This window comes from Euprymna scolopes, chromosome 10 (assembly GCF_053919585.1).
Source record: "Euprymna scolopes isolate OS-2025 chromosome 10, ASM5391958v1, whole genome shotgun sequence".
NCBI classification, from domain to species: Eukaryota; Metazoa; Mollusca; class Cephalopoda; order Sepiida; family Sepiolidae; genus Euprymna; species Euprymna scolopes.
Window position 1 is genome coordinate 20,642,456 of NC_136491.1, and position 14,121 is coordinate 20,656,576.

The 14,121-nt window shown below is 30.5% G+C and overlaps 1 protein-coding gene and 1 pseudogene across 1 annotated transcript in view; both read left to right on the plus strand.

Annotated features, from left to right (window-relative positions):
- LOC145286372 (PR domain zinc finger protein 12-like) overlaps nucleotides 1-14,121 on the plus strand; it is a 78,144-nt gene that overhangs the window by 44,293 nt on the left and 19,730 nt on the right. The gene's annotated exons all lie outside the window — the stretch shown is intronic.
- LOC145286594 (5S ribosomal RNA) lies at nucleotides 2,729-2,845 on the plus strand (annotated as a pseudogene).

The window sequence follows — 14,121 nt, forward strand, 5'->3', positions numbered from 1 at the left end:
GAATAATAATATTCATGCCACATAGAATCTTTTTTGATCTCACGTATCAATGAACCTCGCTAAAATGTCACATTTTCTTTCTTTCCGTTTTTTTTCTTCTTCTATTGTTTAGACTTTCTCCAAGCGGCCATTCTAATATTTCTGGCGGCTATAAATACTTCCCCCATTTCAAGAATATTCCCCACATATTATGAACGAACGCAATTAGCCCCCATTTTTAATTTTTGCAATCAAAAATTTATTCATTTTGACATTTTTGCTTTCCTTTATCTTTTGTTATCATTTTCCTTTCTTTATTTTTTATACGTCCTTTATTTTCCGCCATTTTTCTTTTCACTTTCTCATAAGTCCCTTCCTCCCTTTTTCTTTACATGTCTGATCTGTATTCGTCGAATTTCTGTTTTTCGATTTTAACTTAAATTCTTCCTTTTCTTAAACCAATCTTAATTTCTTTTTGTAATTTTTCATTGTTTCTGATTATTTCCATCGTTTTCCTTATTTTCTGCTTTATTTCCTTCACTTTTACTTTATATTTCTTTCTTTTTTCTTTCATTTTTTTATCTATATAATACTAGCGGGGGTATTCGGCGTTGCCCGGTTGTGGCGAAGTATTATGGTAAAGGTATTGATCAACGGTGCCCTAAAAAAATGTTTCAAAAAAATCAAAAATCAAATAAAATAAATAACAACCGCCCTAAAAAAATGTAAATGGCAGCGAGTACCTGCGCAAGAGCAAAAAAAAAAAAAAAGTAGTAAGCAAGCAAGCAGGCAGGCAGGCTCGAACCTGTAACGGTAAGAGGAAAATGGAGTGAAAAAAGTGAACGGTTTAGTCGTGGCGTTCGAAATAGGGCTACTCATTGCAATGCGTATGATGACTTTGCAAAAATGTCGACAAAAAAGTGAGACCCTCCTTGTAAAAAACAGCCCATTTAAAGGTAAAAGAATGAATGTCTTTGGCAAATTTTTGGATATTTGTCTGCCGAGAGATTGAGCTTTCAAACAATACCAATTTTGTCAGTGTTGGTCGCGTGTGTCGAAAGTTTTAGCGAGATATACATACATACATACATACATACATACATACATACATACATACATACTAATAGACAGGTGAGATTTTGGTAATAGATTAAAACGTTACTTTGACTTTGAATGTTTGTTCGTACACAAATAGAAACATATGATTGGTTGACAAAAAAGGAATAGGCTGAGTACGCATTAGTAAGGCAGTGGTTTTTGTCAATACCAAAGTTCGAATCTCGCATAAGTTCACAGAATTTTCACACTCTGGATATATGTTTAATAAATTAAAAAAAATATGTACAACTTAACAATTCAAAAGCAAATTTAAAAAAATATATTTAAAAAAATTAAATGACCTTTTCTAGATATAAAGGTTAAATGAACTTTTGTAGATATAAAGGTTAATCGGCATTAGATCAAAGCAAATTATTTTTGTTTAAAAACATAATTTTTAATGCTTTTCTTGCACTTGTGTATTATTATCGAGGAACAACAACTTTTTTGATTCATTTTCAAGAGTGTAGAACAAGGGGAGACAATACAATGTCACAACCGGGGAAATCGAAAATGTCAACAAATGTCAACAAAACTACAATAACACAAAATAAAATATTAATTATCTGAACATTTACTGAATTAAAATAAAATTAAAAAAAAGTTTTTTATTATTAGAATTTATTTATTTTTATTTTAATTCAATAAACGTTCAGATAATTAATGTTTTATTTTGTGTTATTGTATTCTTGTTGGAATAAATTGCATTGTCTCCCCTGTTCTTCGTTCTTCAAAATAAAACCAAAAAAGTTGTTCCGCGATATTAATGCACAGGTGCTGTTTTTTTGTTTGTTTGTTAATAAACAACACGTTAATACATTCACCGTGGTTTCCTACTCTCTCTCAGATACTGTGCTAATGTCGCTAAAGTAACGGTATGAAGTATTTTTCTTTAATGAGAATATTCATATTTTATATTGTATTTTTATCGATTGATTATTTGCGTTTATCGATTTTTTTATATATTTATTTCTACTTCATATTAAGTTTTGCAATACATTTTTTCTTTCATCCGTTTTTTCTTCGAAATTTGTTTACCTTTCCCATTTTTATGATGTTAATTTATGTTTGTATATTTTCTTGCTTGCCTTATGCAATTTTTAATTTGTTTTTCTGGAGTTTAAAAAATTTTCTTTCCATCGTTAAATAATATATTATAGTATATTTTACGACCAGACAATGCCGGCCGCTCTCGCTTGTATAAAATAATTCCAGAAACTATGCGTTTCTGGAATTATTTTATACTAGCGAAAGCGGCCGGCTTCGCCTGGTTGTAAAATACGCTTAAATATATTTTAATTCATGCAGACTTCATTTTTATCAATATAGAGCCAATTAGATTTCGTATTTATTATTATTGAGCCAATTCTCAATTGACTACTATATTATAGCTAATGTATACTGCTGATTTCCAAAGTTAAAAAAGAAAATGACTTAGGTACCATCAGCTGGAATCGAAACTAAAACATTTAGTGCCCCAGCCGCGTTCCCCACCATTTGAGCTATGGAGAGATAGATAAGAAAAATTTAAAATTTTGCGCATGCGCAGAATTAATAGAAATATGTCTGCAAGTTGAAATGAACAGTTTGTATTTTAACTTGCCGACTTCTGTATAAGTTTTATTTTTTTACTCGTTATAAACCATCCTTGATGTACGGCACAATCACGTTGACACACCGGTTTTCACCAGATCACCGAAGTTAAGCAACGTTGAGCCTGGCCAGTACCAGATGGGTGACCATTTGGGAAGGTTAGGCGCTGTATGTACCTCCTGGGAAGGTTGGGTGTGGGGCCAGCACCCTCACCCTGTAAAAAAGAACTCCTAGCTACAAAAGCGTCTACAAAAAGTTGCAGATAGCCTATGCCGCCCCACCCTAGGGGCTCAAGGGCTATGGAAATCATCCTTGGTGTATGATTGCTATTTCTTATTAATTTCAGTGTTATGTGACTTTTAATTTAAGAGTTTATCGGTTAAATATTCTCACACAGATATATACGCATATACATACATTTGTTTTATTTGTATAGATTTATTTATTTTTTTAAAAATTTTCTATAGTCTCGTTTTTGTTTTTATATTAAAGAAAAGAATCATCTGGTAAATATGAATAGATCTCTCTACATTTTCGGAAAGTTATCAAAATAATTGACAAACGACAAAGCAAACAGGGGTGAAAAAACAAAAACACATACAAAAAGAAAAACGAAAAACAAGAACAAATATTTTAATAAATGTTATTAGGTACGTGCAAAATGAACTCCGATGCTAAAAATGTATAAACATTTTGACCCCTCCTTTTACTTAAAAATTCACCAAAAATCAGGAAATTAACCAATTTTAATGAAATTTTCATTATTTATCAAATAATAATCATTACGCACTGCCAAAGGATTGAGAAGAACAGAGCGCATAATTCCGTGACGTCAGACTTGTGTTAATTATACGAAGTATGGAGCAGCAAAGACGACTTAATGATATTTTAAAACCTTTGTGTATCTTCAAACTGCAATTAACAATTAATCTTCGTTATAATTGTGTTAGGTTTTAAGATTCACACAGCTTAATGATTAATAATATTTGTTGACGCCCCATCCATGGGATTAATGGACGTCACTTCCTCTGGTGACGTCACTTCCGGTATCAAGTAGATTGGTACGCGACCAAAGAGGTCGGGTACACACGCCCCACCGTTGAGGAATGGTATTGCTCAACTCGCGTTGTCTGTAATATATGTGAATACGTTCGTTTCCTAAAAATCCTGTGTTCCTTCGTTCTTATTACCATTTAACCTCATAACAATATTATAAACATTTGTATATTAAATATGAAATACTGTTTTACTAAACATGTACGACTGTGCATTTGGTTAATTATCAACTTTCATACTTATTTGACAGAAAGAGACAAACTAGATATCTTAGTGGTCTACAAAATGTTTATTGTTTGTGCAATAATATTTTTCAATCGATTTTAATCTGGCGATAAAATAGCTGGTAAGAGTCATGTTTATATTATAACTTAATATTATAAAAAAATATTAAACAACATTAATTAAAAATCTATGTTTTAACCGAACATTTTGAAATAATGGAATTTTAACGGTTTTAATCTTTTAAAAATTAATTAATTTTTAGGAAGTTTTTTTTTTCTTCGCAACTCAACTGATAATAGTATATATTAATTAGAAAAAAAAACACCATTTAAAAAAACAAAAACAATAATATTAAATTTATATCAGTTTTTAAATTGCAACTTTAAGGTAAGTTTTTGTTCAATACGTGTATTTAAACTTAAATAAATAAATAAATAAATAAATATTTTTTACTTATCTGAACTTTTATATTTCATAATAAATAGAAATTTCGATCAATTTAAATATGTTTTGTTTAAATTTCCAAAAAAAAAAAAAAAAATAAATAAATAAATGTGGGAGGAGGGAACACGCACTAAAAAATTATTTCCCCTCATATATTTTACCGAAACTGCATTTTATATGTAAGTTCATTCTAAAATGGATAAGTATCGAAAATTTCATGAAAATCTGATCATTAGTTGATTTTTGCTAGATTTATTAAACACGGGTATGTTTACTACATGAGAACGTTATTTTAAAGTATCAATTATGTAAACAGAATTTTCGTCTCGCAATTTCATTATTTTCGTACGATCCAAAAAATTTATTACTTGTTTATTTTGCCCTTCTTTTAAATAGTACAAAAGTTATATTGATAATATTAACTTATAATAAAGTTAAATCGTGTTACATATAGGAGGGGTTTATTCTGTGGTAAATTTTGGAGACCACGGAATATAATGAACACATTATTTTATTTAAAACTTAGTGAAAACACATTATTTTTAAACCAAAAGTTATATTTACTAAATTTATGATTTTCAGTAGTAGTAGTAAAAAAAAAAAAAAAAAATGCATGAATTTATTTATTTTTTTTTTGTGAAAATAAAGCATTATAAATTATATATATATAATTGTAATAATTAAAATAAAATATTTACTTTTTACAGAAACATTACGAAAAAAAGCCTCTAAAGTCCGTATTGAAAAAATAAATGAATTACGAACTACTGATATAATCATTGAATTAAGCATTGTTTATTTAATATTTTCACACAAAAATTATAATTGCAAAACTATTTCTACTTTTATTTGAATTACAGGTTTCGTATAATTTTCATATATATGATTCTAATATTTTCCTTGCTTGCATGATTGTGAAACTTTTGGCGTAACATAATTTTTATATAATATTGAAAAATAAAACTTCTTTTTTTTTAATTTAAAAGCAAGAATATAGAAAAATAATTAAATTAAATACTGGTAAAAATTAGACAAACGTTCACGATAGGAATATATGGATACACATCTGGGATAAAAAAAAAAAAACTCCTCCCTTTAACTACCTGGGAGAAACAACTACCTCCCTTTAACTACCTGACGTCATTTCAGCCAGCCTTTCGACGGTCTGATATTTTGGGCTTTCATATAATTCATGTGACGAGAACTTTTTTTTTTTTTTTTTTTGGTTGAACGAAGCGAGAATCTCAATCTAATTAAGCTATGTCTTGTACAAACAAGGCGTTTTTTTTTTTAATTATTTAATTCAATATCGCAGGAATTTACTAATTATCTTTGAAATAGACCCAGAAAACTAATATTTATCTTTCAAAGGATTTTTACAATGAATTTATTTAACTTCCAAATTTAGTTGAATTAGTTAGCTCGCCGTGAAAACATTTTTTATAACTTTTTTTTCACATGTACAAATATTTTTCCATTTGGAAATTAACTTTAGTCTTTAATCTTTCAAATATAATAAAAAAAGTAGTCAGAAACCTACAAAAAATCGATAATCGCTGAGAAAAAAAATTAAACAAAATACGATTAATAACATTTATCGGATATATTTCTATCAGTAGTTAGTTTGGTGATTTTTCGATTTTTGTGCAATTATTGAGGCTCGACTATGGCTCTAATGAGATTATTATTATTATTATTATTATTATTATTATTATTATTATTATTATTATTATTATTATTTTATTTTTTATTTTTTTAATCCGACAGGTTTAATTTTTATTTTAAATTTTGATAAACACACACACACACACACACACACACACACACACACACACACACACACACACACACACACACACACACATTTTTCACTCTTTTTTTGTTTTATTGCTTATTCGAATAAATGTCCTTTTTTTATATTAATTCAGCTTTTGTTTTCATATATCGTTTAAATATTGCAAGTTTCTTCTTGCTCAAAGTTTATTCAAAAAAAGAAATAAGCTTGAGGCAAAAAAAAAATACAGAAAAAGAACAACAACAACAACAACAACACTAACAAAAAATTAAAAAAAGAGCAAAGTCTTTTTGTCTTTTTGTTGTTGTTGTTGTTGTTGGTGTTTTTTTATATCCTTCATTTTTATTTATCACTTCCCTAGAGTTCCTTCTGCTTTACACCTTTTTTCTTTACTTTCTTCGCACATCTTCCTAATAAAAAATGACCCCTCCTCCCACCACCACCTCGCCTAACGTTGGGATCGTCCGGTCTTCGAGTTATTAAAAACAATCATCCAACAACAGAAACGATCGTTATAAAACAACAAGCGATATTCGCTAACGCCTGTTCGCTGTCACCATCTCCCGTCCGGTCGGACCAAAACGCAAACGTAAAGGATGCGTCTAAGGAGGCGTCGTTTAGCGAATCCTTGCGCTGCTGGTGCCACCAACGAACGCACATCCACCACCCATACGACGACTGACCCAAACAAAACAATCGAGTTGCCCTCATCCTGGTTGACGATCCAATTTACGGCCTTTCACTTTACAACTTTAAAGGAAGAGTAAGATGATGCCGACACCCCCCTCTCTCTCTCTCTCTCTCTCTCTCTCGCCACAAGCAAAAGATACCCGGACTTCTTGCGTTCTTTCTTCCCTTCCTACACAAAGTATTTTCTGTCTCGTTTCACGTCAAAGTTGTACTTCATTCATCACGAGTTTTGAGTTTTATCGTGGCGTTCGTTGTCGACTTCGGGACATTTATTTATTTATTTTTTTAAATATTTTTTTATTTTTTATTTATTATTATTATTATTATTATTATTATTATTATTATTATTATTATTATTATTATTATTATGGGTTTGTATTACTGTACACATAGATTCGAAAAAGTTGTCAAAAAACAAATATATAACAAACAAATGTTATCAAAGGCAAGATAAGTTACTTTTCTACCAAACTGGATATATTTTTCGTGCTTTTTATTCAATGTAACATGTTTATTCAGCTCGAAAAACATGCAGTGTTTACCGATGTATTGGAAAATTCAAAATGGCGCCCGACTCTCTCTTTAACACGGTAAGTTCAGGAAAAGATGTTATAAATAATAAACTAGACAAAATACTGTTAGAAATTCGCTTAATATATGTTACCGTGACATAAGTTGACATATATTCGGTGGTTTTTAATAGTATTTTGTCTAGTTTATTATTTATAACACCTTTTCGCAAATTACCACGTTAAAGAGAGTGTCGGGCGCCATTTTGAATTTTCCAATACATCGGTAAACACTGCATGTTTTTCGAGCTGAATAAACATGTTACATTGAATAAAAACACAAAAAATGTATCCAGTTTGGTAGAAAAGTAACTTATCTTGCCTTTGATAATATTTATTTGTTATATATTTGTTTTTTGACAACTTTTTCGAATCTATGTGTACAGTAATACAAACCCATTATTATTATTATTATTATTATTATAATAATAATAATACTAACGACTCGCGACAACATAATCATTCACTGCATTCTTCGGTTAACTGTAGTATTAAAAACACTGGTAGCTCGTCTATGACTGTTGTAGATGTTCGGCGTATTTGTTTACTCCCCCCCCCATACAATTCATAAAACTTATATTAGGTTGGTGCAAAAATAATGTCATTTTTATATATAGTTAAACGACATTATTTTTGCATCCAACTAATACCTGTACATATACACCCACGAGATCCATCAATCACGATAAACGGCGAGAAATTAAAAGTAGTACTAGACCTGGTAAGTACACTAGCTATCAATGGCCGTGCAGATAAACTGCCGCATCTATAGTGCGTCTGCTTCATTCGGAAAACTAGAAAAACGATTATGGTCAAGGAACAGCATTCGAAACAAAATGCAAAGTTTATAAAGTAGTGGTATTACCTGCTCTACTATATTCAGCAGAAATCTACACACTGTACATGGATTACATAAAAAGGTTGAAAGCAATACAACAGCGCTAGGTGTATCAGAATTTTTGTAGGAATTTTTGACACCCCTAACACGAAACTGCGAATAAAATATAAAAATCTCGTAATTTCTCTGTTAAAAGTGGGTTATTTATTTTCTTTATGGATTATACTTCCAAAATAAACTATTAAAGTTGTTTTAAAAGTAATAGAAATATATATTTTTTTAAAAACAGTAATGAATTTTCCGAACGCAATATTTTTCAATTTTTAAACTTTAAAAATCTATCAAAATTTTTCTATTGATTCTATTTTTACGATATTTTAAGGGTCAATGTGAAATTTTATGCTCTTTCCAATAAACCGAATATAATATTTTAGACAAACGTTTTTTTTTAAATTCACGCCCCCCTCTATTTTCAAGTTTCTATTAAAAAGTAAATAATTAATTTACTCACCGAAAAGTAAATAATTAATTTACTCACAAATTGAAGAGAAAAGGTCAATAAATAATATATTCAAATTAAAAAAAAAAAGTAGTGTTTTTTAGAATTTTACCTGTAAAGTTTGAAGTTTAAAACCTTTTTTTAAAAACCACGTTATTTGTTTTTTCTTTTTTTTTTTTTTAATGGAACCTTGGTCCTTGCTCCTTTAATTGAAAAAAAAAATTAGGGCTTGAATTACATTTTTCGAGTAGTTATAAGCTTGGAAAGACAGGGGGTCGAATAATTCACTCCTCCCATTTTGAAATGTCTATTAAAAAGTAAATAATTAATTTATGTACCAAAGTCTTATATATTAGAAATTAAAGAGAAAAGGTCAAGAAATAATATATTCAAATTTAAAACAAAAGAAGAACTGTTTTTTAGAAATTTACCTGTAAATTCCGAAGTTTAAAACCTTTAAAAATAAAAAAAACACGTTTTTTTTTAATGAAACCTTGGTCCTTGCTCCTTTAATTGAAAAAAAATTAGGGCTTGAATTACATTTTTCGAGGAGTTATAAGCTTGGAAAGATGGGGTGGAATTATTCACTATTTTCACGAAATTTCTGACACACCTACAACAGCGCCACTAGGTGTGTCAGAATTTTTGGGGAATTTTTTACACCTCTAACAAAAAACAGCAAATCTATAACATAAAGCTGTGTGTGTGTGTGTGTGTGTGGTCACGAATAGGCTCCTATATGGTTGACTATTTTAAAAAACTGATTACATATAATGATAGATGTATCGAGACACAGGAATGGGTATATTTGATCCGGCATAATGATAGTTCATTAAAATTGTGGGGTCTACGTTCGCGCCTGGTCCACAAAGTATGGAAATAAAAAATTAAAAAATTAAAAAAAAAAAACGTTTACAAGTGTTTTTGATATAGATGTACATAAGAATACTTTGATAAGTATGTTTTAACTTAAATAGGGATGGTATAATAAAATTGTGGGGTCTGCGTTCGCGCCTGGCCTCCATAGAATGGAAATAGGCACAAACTTTAATAAAGACTTTTCATATCTACCTGCATAAGTATACTTTGATAATTATGTTTCAGTTTGAAGAAATATGGTATAATAAAATTATGGAGTGTTTGTTCGCACCTGACCTCCATAGAATGAAAATATGTCACAAAGTTTAACAAGGTTTTTTTTTTTTATATATAGATCCACGGATTATTGTGATAAGTGTTTCAGTGTGAACAAGTATGGTATAATAAATTATGGGGTTTATCTATTTTATTTTTACTTTCATCATATTTTGCTTTGGTTTTGATACCCCAAAATTCGAAGCTATCTCTTTACAACCTTTCCTTTTCATAACCTATCATACTTTCATAAATCAGAGTCCATTTTCTGTAGGCTGTTTTTAAACCCAGTCAACGACGGGCACTTTTGCTAGTAAAATATAAAAAACTCGTAATTTCTCTTTTTGAAGTGAGTTGTTTATTTTCTTTATGAAATATCCTCCCAAAATAAACTATTAAAGTCGTTTAAAAAATAATAGAAATATTATTTTTTCAAAAACAGTGTTTACAAAGTGCCTGCACGCCTTAATGCAGCCATTTTGTTTACATAATGAAATCAATTGAATTTTACGAGTTCATTTTTTTTAATTTTTCACTTTAAACCTCTATCAAAATTTTTGTATTGGTTCAATTTTTACGATATTTTCAGGTTTAATGTGAAATTTTATGCGCTTTCCAATCGACCGAATATAATATTCTAGATAAAGTTTTTTTAATTCACCCCCCATTTTGAAATGTTTATTAAAATGAAAATAATTAATTTTCTCACCTCAAATTTATATATCACAAATTGAAGATAAAAGATCAATAAATAAAATAAGCTAATTAAAAAAAATACAGTTATTTGCAAATTTACCTGTAAAGTCCAAAGTTTAAAACTTTTTTTTTAAAACCACGTTGAATTTTTTTTAAGTGAAACCTTATAATCTTCTTATACTGCACAGAAAGTTTCGTTTAATTACGACCATCATTTCTATTTCATTCAATGTTTTTTTTTAGATATTAAAAAAAAATTCACTCCATAAAAAAGAAATGAAATATATTAAATAAAAAAATCGTGTATTTTTTTGAGAAAAGAAAACAAAAATTCCTCGACTATTTTTTTTTTTAAGGTAAAAACTTATAAGTAAAATGTGACTTGTTCCTAACTATGGTGACACATATTTTTTCACGCACAAGGCTAGACGGCTAATGCGAACATGTGATTTTTACGTCATTCTGTCCATCCGTATTTCAAAACAAGAACAAACACCGCTTCCGACGTTTCGCTAAATCCGTAACAATGCTTACGTAATGGCGGCTTTTTCAAATAGTTGTTTAAAAAATTTTATTTAAAAAAGACATAAAATTTAAAATATAAATATGGATAAATTCTTAACAATGAATAATGGAAATACCCATTGAATAGTAGTTTTTTTTATAGGTAAGTGATTATTTGGAATTTATATATACATATATTTATCGAAGCAAGTTAAAAGTCGTTGACTTTCTTTAAATCTTTTTTAAAGAAAACCGATTTAAAAACACAAATATTGCATAATTTGCTATTAAACCTGTTATTTTTTTTTTAAATTTGGTCTTTGCTCCTTTAATTGAAAAAGAAATGAGGGTTTGAATTACATTTTTTTTAAAGTAGTTATACGCTTGGAAAGATAGGAGGTCGAATTATTTAACTTTTTATCACGCATTTTTAATGTCGGTTTCTGACACTGCTACAGCGCCACCTAAGAAAAATGATGAAACTTGAATGGAACTATCTTATACCAAATGTTGAAGTACTCAACAGAACTAACATGGACAGCATAGAACCCGTACTCGCGACTACACAACTGCGATTAACTGGACATGTGGCCAGTATAGAAAACAATCGCATTCCAAAAATCCTATTGTATAGAGAATTGGAAAATAGATACAGAAATATTTGTGGGCAGAAACTCCGCTACAAGGATATGATAAAGCGCCACCTAAAGGCAATGGATATGAACACGAAAAATTGGGAAGAGCTAGCAAATAAAGGCACAAATAAAGGCACAAATAAAGGCAAAAATAAAGGCCAGGTCTGAAAGAAAACATTACCAAAGGTACAACCCTGGTAATGTGGGGAAACTTTTCACACTGAGCGTGGAATGCTACAACGCTGTAGGATAAAGCACCGAGACCCTGAATAGTCATCTTCAAATGATGCTGATGATGATGATGATGACTGTATAAAATACATGTTTATAGATATCGCTCCAGGCAAAGTATGAATCCACTTAATGTAAGGAGTTAATAAATGAAGACAAGATATCTCATTTTAACATTAAATAGCAGCTTTATTGATCATCTTCGTTTGTAGGTTTGTATTTGGAAAGTGTTAGTATTGAAAAGAGTTACTGTGTAATGACGTTGGTGTAAGATTTGACAGGCCTATTGAAAGAGAAAGAGTTCATGGATGTATGTGCCTTAAGTAGAAACGTGCATCACGGAAGATCAGAAGCATTCCTGTAGGATGAGAAAGAAAGCTCGCGTGTGTATCGCATTGAAGACCGTGTGCGGAGGTAGCCATATTGGCTTGTGTGTATTAATGTCTTAGTCGAACCTCAGGCCCGGGGGAGTTGTGTGGCGTCCCTTGTGGAGTTGTTGAAAATAGTCTGTGCTACGTGGAGATATCTTCAGGCCGAGTGCAAGAAATAAAGAAAGAAAAAAAGAGGGAAAGTTGCCGTCATTTAACTTTTTATAAACTCGGCCACATGACTGATAGCTGACTTCTGATTGGACAAGCCAGAAAGGAAGTGTGTTCAAAATCTCCAGCCGCGAGAATTCGCTCCTGTTGATGTTCCCTGCAATTATGTCTGCTATAAGCACTTCAATAAATAAAATAAAAAATAAAATTAGTAAATAGCAATAAATAAACAAACAAAACTAACCAACAATAAATATATCGGTAGAACTCAACCTAGAAACCAGCAATTCCTCCCCTTTGTCAGAAACATGGCTCACGCAATGTGAGGATTAATGGACAAAATAAGAGAAGTGACAGTAACAGGGCTGCCGAAAATAGCCACACTTTCTACTCTCCATGAATATCTAATATTAAAGAGTGATTCAAAAGTAACTCCCTATTTTAAAATACAAACAATTTATTTTTGAAATATAATTCATACAATGAATATAGGAAGAAAGTTAACCAGGAATCGCATAAATTTATTTCACAAACTTTTGCGGAAAGGTCATAACTTCATGTATTTGTCCTCATGGAAGAACTCCATCTTCTATATATATAAAAGGCAAAATGTGTGTGACCATTTCGTGTATGTCTTCAAAAGGCTTCTTTCGCACGCGCTCCCGGGTTCGTTACTATCGCTTAAAACTGTGTATATAGGTCCTATATCATAATATCTAGGAATTAGGAAAGCGCGTAGCGTATAGATTTATTTACGTCGATTTTTACAAAATTATTGTTATTTTGGCTTCTCGCGTGTTGATTGGGCTTTTTAGTATAAATAAAATGAAACTAAACTCAAACGGACGTGTTCGCGGCAATGCGAATTTATAGTTATAGTTAGATAAATAAATTCAAACACATCTACGCTGTATGTCGCGGTGGCCCCATGGTAACATCGAATTTTTTTTTTTTTTTTACACATTAATTTCCAACTCAAGGGTACGGGTTCGATTCTCCTACTCACCTACCAAAATATTTTTTTTTATTATTATTTAACCCCCCCCCCCCCCGGAGTTTTGATTTACCTCAAGACACCCGGGCATCGCCGGGTACCCCCCGCTAGTCTTGTATAAAAATCAAATATTCAACATTGTCCCAAGCACTAATAATTGGCTAATTCATCTATCAACATAATGACGTACCTACACACTTTGCTATGGTTGTTCGTGAATGGCTGAGTGCCCAATTCCCTGAAAGATGGATGGGTCGCCGCAGTTCACACGAATAGCCATCCTGCGACATTTTTTTCTCTGGGGTTGGCTGAAAGAACAAGTTTACTCAACCAAGCCTAGAAAGAAGAACTTGAAAGGCGAATACATGTCTTCATGACTACCATTCCGCAAGAGTTTCTTGTAAAATCAATTAAATTTTGAATAAAAGTCCATGCATTTTTATTTTTCTCTTATATTCATTAATACGATTGTATTCTATAAATTATATTACAAAAACTTGCATAAATCTATCTTTATATAAAAGTGAAATTGTATGTGATGTGTCTGTCTGTGTGTGTATACTTCCCTATCAAATTATTCTGTCAGTTTTCAGTCTACAGAC